The following is a 7,829-nucleotide window of genomic DNA, read 5'->3' on the forward strand; positions in this document are numbered from 1 at the left end:
CCAAGAGGCATAGGGATGAGGTCGATCAGAAAATCGTTTTCGTTAAGATTAAGCGTACAATCTTTAATCACTGAGTTAATTAAAATAATTTCACCATTAGCCAATTCAACTGAAAAATCTTCTTTTAAATCGTTGCGCGGTCGCGCAAGCTTCTGCTCGAAGGCGCGAGAGATAAAACTTCGATCGGCGCCAGTATCAAAAAGTACAGAAGCATAAAATCCGTTAAGTAAAAATGTACCATTAACTACGTCATTATTCGCTTGCGCTTGGTGCGCGGTTATGTTAAAAGCTCGTCCACAGCGTCACTTGGTTTGAAATCTGGTTCACCGGATTCGCTTGTGTGATTTGCACTTGTAGTCTCGGGCACGCGTTCCGGAAATGACTGGGATCACCGCAGTTAAAGCACGATCTGGGTCGTGGGTTTTGGTAGGTTGGTTGTGGATTCTGCGGGTAGACTGGTGGTGTTGGCGCAATTGGATTGGCGAGAAGGACTCTACAGTTCTCAGCAGTGTGACCAGTACGGCCACATCGGTTACAAAGTCGACACGGGGTTTGGGTTGGGTGGTGAAATCTACAGGTTGGGCAAAAGGGATGGTTTCCTGTGTAAGGTTTCTTAGGAGGCGGGGCAGGGAGTGCTGGATTGGTTAGGGCATAGTTGTGAACTACAGGGGGAGTTGGGTAAGCTGACAGAGGGTTAGGCGCGTAAACTGGGGGTTGGTATGCGGGTTGCTGGACAATGGGCGGGTTGGTAAGCGCATAGGCCTTGCGCCTGCGCTTGAGGTTGTTACGGTTTGAGGGTTCTGGTTTGGTTTCTGCGGGTTCAGGGACAGTTTTGGTGGTTTTGGTCTTCTCAGTTCCCCGCAGGAACAGAGTTCCTGCTCTGACATGGTTGTCGCTGAGCACAGCGGCCAACTCGATGGCGTCAGAGAGGGTAACTGGGTTTCTGGCCCATACAGAATCTTGAATTTCCATGGGGAGACCCCCAAGGAATTTCTCGATTGCTCGGCGTGAAGGGGTAACAAGGTGAGGGACCAGTAAGCTTAGCTCGTGGAAGCGCGTCGCGTACTCGCGCGCTTCACCGCTGTACTGCTTCAAGTTCCAAAATTCTTCCTCCAGGCGCTTAACTTCGTTGGGAGGGCAGAATTCTCGCGTAAGAATTTCCTTGAATTCCTCCCATGTCATGCTAGAAGCAGCCTCTGCGCCACGCGCATGGGCTACTCCATTCCACCATGTAAGCGCTCTGGATTCCAGGACACTGGAAGCATATAGGGTTCGTCTGTCTGAGGGGCATTGGGTGTGAAGGAAAGTGTTTTCTATCTTCTCGAGCCACTGGAGCATCACGGTGGCTCCTTCGAGACCTGTGAACTTTGGAGGGTTACCCGCATTAAATGTCTTAATGTTATAACTCGAGGTGTTGGTATTGTTTTGGCTCAAAGCTTGGGCTATTGCGGCGGCCATTTCCTGGGAACGTTGCTGTCTACGCATGCGCGAGGCTTCTCTTCTCTGAAATCGGCGAGATAGCGGAGGCATTCTATAAAGGTTTTAATTTTAGTTAATATCTTGGTTTTTATCGCAAAGTTTAACTTTATAAAGCTTGGTTTCACGGAGTCAGTTACAGTCAACAGTTAAAGTAAAATAAATGATCCTAAATGCAGACTTAATAAAGGTAACAAATTCGAATCAAGAATCGACAATTCATGTATCACCATGACTTTCCGAATTCCCAATTTAAAATATACGAGCAAACGAGCATTGGAGATTGACGATTCATGTATCACCATGACTTTTCAATCTTCAATATAAAACATACAAGAAAATGAGTATTGGAGGTTGACAATTCATGTATCACCATGACTTTTCAAGTCTCCAACCTCAGAACATAATCGTAAATGGAAATTGAAAATCAACTATTCATGTATCACCATGACCTTTCGGATTTTCAATCCCAACAAACGAATATGTAAGTAAAATCAATAAAAATCGAAATTCAGCAAAAATCGAAATATCGCGAAATAAAACATAAAATCATATACTGCGCAAGTGCGAGCATATTCATAAATAACGAGTAATTAACAATAAGCGCGCAAACATGAGATTTCTCTCATGCGCGAGAAGGGACTCTTAGGTATTCTAGGCCGTTACGTCTAACCACCTATCCTAAAGTCAACGAGCTCTGATACCAATCTGTAACACCCCGACCAAAGGCGGATTATACATCGGGGCGCCACATATTGTTTCATTACTCGTGACACTATTGGTGTCAATATTTATTAATACACATTTTATCGCGCACGCGCAGCGGGGAAAATAAAGAACATAAATCAAACATAAATCAATATATTATAAATTATAACATTCAAACATCATTAACTTGTCCTGATACATTTTAATTCTAGGTCCAAAAGTAAAAACGTCCTACGTGTCCACAAGCTCCAAAACAGCTACTGCAAACCTGAACATGTGTTAAAATAAACGTCAAACACTTGCGTGTTGGTGAGAGATCAAGTTTAATACAATACATAGATAACAATAAATCTGCGCGCAACATGTGTATGTCTGGTTTTCAACAAGGGTGTAATCTGATCGGGACCAACTCTAAGAGACAAGACTGCCAGTGCTCACAATTGAGCTCACAAACAAGACTAACTGTGCAAGTGTAACAAAAGAGAAAATCATAAACGAATGTTCTCCCGTGTTCATCTAATGGTACCATGAAAACTGCGGAATAGACCGACAAGACGGTTAATGATCCACACATACAAATAAACAGCCAAGTCTACGTCCTCAACACATGGGATACTGCGCGACTAAAGTTCATAAACAGTTTAAGACTCAAGTTTTGTATGAACACATGAACATCCCAAAGCATTTTAAATAAAAGGGATTAGATACGAGATAACTCACTTGATAAACGATGCGGTGAAAGATATGCAAGAATCAACTCTTAAACAAGCAAAGTTAACCTATAATTAAGATTATTGTTTTAACGATCTGTTTTAAGTCTTGATAATAAGTTAGCATAATTAATAAGTAAATTATTATATAATATATATATTACCGGAAAAGCAGGGCAGAACAGGGAGGAAGACGGAGGCAGAGAGGAAGACGGCAGAGAGAGCAAGGAGCAAGAGAACAGGAGAGATTAAGTGTTTGTGTGTGATGTGTTATGAAAGTATTATTAATATTTATAGGAAAACCCTAGGAGACACAAACCCTAGAAAAAGGGGAAAAGATCTCAAAAAGTAAAAGAAAAGATATCAACGGTAAAAAGTTCTGAAAAGTAAAGATATCAAAAGATATGGCAGCTGCAGGGGGCAAGATAAAGCTGACAGGGAACAGTAAAAAGCATGGGCGGATCAGATAAAGGTACTGGTCAAGCATGGCAAAAGCAGATCTCAAAAGATTATGTCAGTCACTTTATCTGTCAACTAATGGGGTTGGTGCGCATGCTGCGCCGAAAGTAACTATTCAGACATTAGATGGGTTAGGTCAACGGCTCAAAAGATAAGACAACACAAAAGCAAACGGCTAGATTTAAACAGAAGATACAAGGGTTAAGCGCGGGAAGGCTGAGTGCGCGAGCGCGAAGGCTGGCACAACAATCCTTAGCGCACTGCGGGAAGAATCACATCCTTAGCGTGCTGCGTGAACTAGAATTCTAAGCGCATCGCGGGAAGAACATACATTCTTAGCGCATTGCGGGAAGAACATGCATTCTTAGCGCGCTGCGAGAAGAGTTCTCTTCACGCATCGCAGGAACAAGATGTCTTCACGCAGGCTTCCATGTAAGGAGTCTGGCGCGTGGAGCTGCAGACATCCTTAGGCGGGAAGAACCAAAGGACAAGCAAAGAGTTGAGGGAAACAAGGCTTAAGGGCGGGACGGCGACAAGAGGGAAAAGAAGGCGGAAAGAGAGAAGGAAGAGGGACGGGACGGCGGAAAGAAAGAGAGAGAAAGAGGCGGGAAGGAAAATATATATTATTATAAAGTAAAATATAAGTATAAATAAATATTAAATCATAAAAGAGATCGGGTCAGAGAAACGGGTACCTGGGTCGGGGTCGGATCGGGGGCAGATGTCACATGGATGGTTACGGATTCCAGGGACCGGAGACGAAGGTCACCGCCAACAGCAGTGTCGCCGCCAAATAATATGAGGCAGTGGCGCCGCCGAATAATATGAGACAAGGAACAGTGTGGAGGCGGGGTGTGTAGACAGGGCGTAGCAGCGGTGGATGGAGGAAGTGCAGGAGGAAGGTGCGGAGGAGCGGCGGCGAGGTGGAGCAAGGTGGTGGCGGCTGAATCAAAGGTGGAAGGGGCTGACGGGATTTGAGGTTGAAGAAGAGATGTATAGGTTTAGGTTTGAGAGAGCTAAGGGAAATAAAAGTTGAGAAGAGGTTAGAAGTAGCATGAACAACACTTCTGGGAGAAGAGGACGGGCAGAGGTTTTTTAATGAAATGTCCTTCGGAAAAACAAACACACTGCAGACACAACGTCTGCGCTTGGTCTGCGCGGCGCAGACGAAGTGGTCTGGAAGAGCTTTTGAGGAAAAACAACACCACCTAAATAACATCAATCAAAATCAATGACGATAACTTTTTATAATGGCAAGGTGGTATTAAAATAAAAACAAAAGCTAGCAAGAAGCTAGACAGTTACAAGAAAGAAATCAAATTGGTGATCGATACTTTTTTTTTTTCTTTTTGAACGATAAGGTGGCATCAAAATAAAAACGTAAACGCTAGTAAGAAGCTGAACAATTACAAGAAAGAAATCGAAATTGAGCACTAAACAAACACCAATCAAAATGGTAGGGTCCCCCTCCCGGGTGTTGTTTTTGCTTAGCGATGTAAATTTACTTGTTTTCGTCTAAAAATAAAGAATTATACGTAATGTAAATTTACACATTCACTAAAATTTTGAGTTTTGTAATCCTAGTTTATGAAAATTTTATATGTATTAAGTTCACGCTCATGCGTTTTCATCAAGCCTTCGCCACTGATTGACACCTTCCATTTAACGGACACAACGATCTCAGAATGAGAGTGGCGCCTCCCCCGCCGGCCGGGGGGGGGGTGGAGGGGTCGAGGTGTGTTACTTTCCTGAGTTTTAGTTTTGGAGATTTCAGTAAAGTTGATCAACTTTAATTCATATTATTCCCTTCACATTAATTTTTTTACAAAAATAATAATACCAATTATCAAAATCTATAAAGTGACTATAATGTTAAATGTGAAAGCAAAATGTATGATTAAAGTAACAGTTAAATTACAATATAAATAATTTTAAAAGGTAACAACCCATTAAATATGTGTAGAGGATAATTCAATGTAGAATAACTTTAAACAATAACTTATACTTTTTTTCCAACTTTTAATAAACAAAATTCAGGATTAAGCACATATATATGTAACATTTTACAGGTAACAATCCACACCACAGGCAATCTTTAAGCTTTATGGAGAAAGATAATAGCTTTGTGGACATGCCCTTGACTTATGCTGCAAAGCCATTTGAGGTAATTATGACTTTTATTTTCATATGTTATGCAAAGGGTAATGGGGCTTGGTTGAGCCCCAAGTGATCCAATCAAAACCCAGCATGTAGGCGATGACATGGCCCTGGATCAAGCCCCATAGGGTGTAGTGGGGCTTGATTGATCACCCCATGCTCAAATACTTGTTCAAGCCCGTGGTCCGGACCACTTGGGTCGTCGTCGCCCCCCGGTTCACTTGTGTGGTGTAGTGGTGTGCGCGAGCACCTAGGCAGCCACCTGGATTACCCCCCCCCCCCCCTCAACCAAGCCCCATTACCCTTCCTTAACTTTTTTATTAAAGAGTGGACTGTGATTTTTGTCCCTTTGATTTGTCTAAATTTACGGTTTAGTCCAATAGTTTCAAATTTACGATTATCGTTCCTGTGGTTGCATTCACTTGCAATTAAACTCAAATTCATTAACCTGTTAAGTCTGGTCGTTAAACCCATCAGCGCACCCTTCACGTGAGGGGGCAGTTTTGTCCTTTTTCTCCCAAGTCGTAATTCGCAAGCCCCCCTCACGTGATGGCTGGGGTGTATTTAGGGAAAATGACAAAATTGCCCCTCACGTGAAGGGTACGCTGATGGGTTTAATGACCAGACTTAACGGGGTTATGAATTCGGGTTAATTGAAGGTGAAATGAAACCACAGAGACGAAATCACAAATTTGAAACTACTTGACTAAAACCGCAGATTTGGACAAACCACAGAGACGAAACCGTAGTTTACTCTATTAAGAAACACTCGACAAGTAAGAAACTAGACAGGACGAGACAGAGATATTAGTTAAAAGTTCAACTTCAACTAATATCTTTTTAAGTAATTACATCAAAGTTTTTTCAAACTAAATCCACTTTCATTTCCTTTGTCAATGTTTTGCATTGAAGGAAGTGTTCTAATGTATGTAGCTTTCACATTCCTAGTACTTAAATAAGACACAAATGTTTTTACTTGAATTTTACAAAAACGGAAACGTTTAATACGAAACAATTCAAGTAGAGTCGTAGAGAACTAAAATGTAATCACCCACGCACACCACTTTTTTTCTCATCAATCAGTAAAGATGGCGTACGCGTATATTATACTGTTATCGTATCTCTTATCTTCAAAAATAGTTCTATATTTAACAAATGCTCTATACAAAAACTATGTTTAAAGAGAAAATATTAAACAAGATGGGCATCTTTTTATATTTTTGAAACAAGGGTATCAATTATTTGATGTTTATGTAATATTCCTTGTCTATAAGTCAGAAAGACAACGAGGTTGTGGTGTCACCTCTGTTAATTTCTTTGTTGAATTATTAGCTAGTATAATGCCACTGGGTTTAAAAAGTATTAATATTTGCCAAAACAAAAATAAAAAATATATATAGTTTGCAGAATTACATCTATGTCTCTTACAAAGTTACATATATATACCTTATACAAGGTAAATATATGTAGATTATAATATATATATGTATATATATATATTTTTTCACAAACTAATTAATATTATTATTTAGAGTGAACTGTGGTTCTCTTTCTGTGATTTGTTCAAATCTACGGTTTAGTCTATTAGTTTCAAATTTACGATTTTCGTCCATGTGGTCTCATTTCACTTGCAATTTAACCTGAATTCATTAACCCTGTTAAGTTTGGTCGTTAAGCCCATCAGCGTGCTTTTTGTCCTTTGTTTCCCCAAATAAACCCCAATCGTAACTTGCAAGTCCACCCTCACGTGAGGGCGAGGTGTATTTGGGGAAAAAAGGACAAAATTGCCCTCACGTGAAGGGTACATTGATGGGTTTCACGATCAAAACTTAACGGGGTTAATGAATTCGGGTTTAATTGCATGTGAATTGAAATCACATGGACGAAAATCGCAAATTTGAAACTATTGGACTATAATCGCATATTTGGACAAACTAGAGAGACGAAAACGCAGTTTACTCTATTATTTATTATTATTTTTGGTTTTAAGAAAGATTAATAACATATAAAAAATTATAAAAAATCATAAAATAATTAATGTTTAAAAATAGCTTTCAAGTATCTTACTTGTTTTTTATTGAATATTCAAGGCACATATGTATTTGTTAATTTATAATGTATAAGGCTGAGGGGTGTGGAGCGCGAGAAAGGGCGCGTGAGGCCTTCCGCTCGCGCCCCGGGGCGCGAGCACCACACCATCGAGGCGCGAGAGGGGTGCCGAGGCGCGATTTCCAGGCGAGCGCTAAGGGGTGATCGCGGGAGAAGAGAGAGGAAAAGCTGGTGGGCCCACCAAAAGAGCCGTTGAGCTCGGGTTTTTTT

This window comes from Bidens hawaiensis, unplaced genomic scaffold, assembly GCF_021521415.1.
Source record: "Bidens hawaiensis isolate Kalapana, Puna unplaced genomic scaffold, B.hawaiensis_p1.1 tig00034611_1, whole genome shotgun sequence".
Lineage (NCBI taxonomy): Eukaryota > Viridiplantae > Streptophyta > Magnoliopsida > Asterales > Asteraceae > Bidens > Bidens hawaiensis.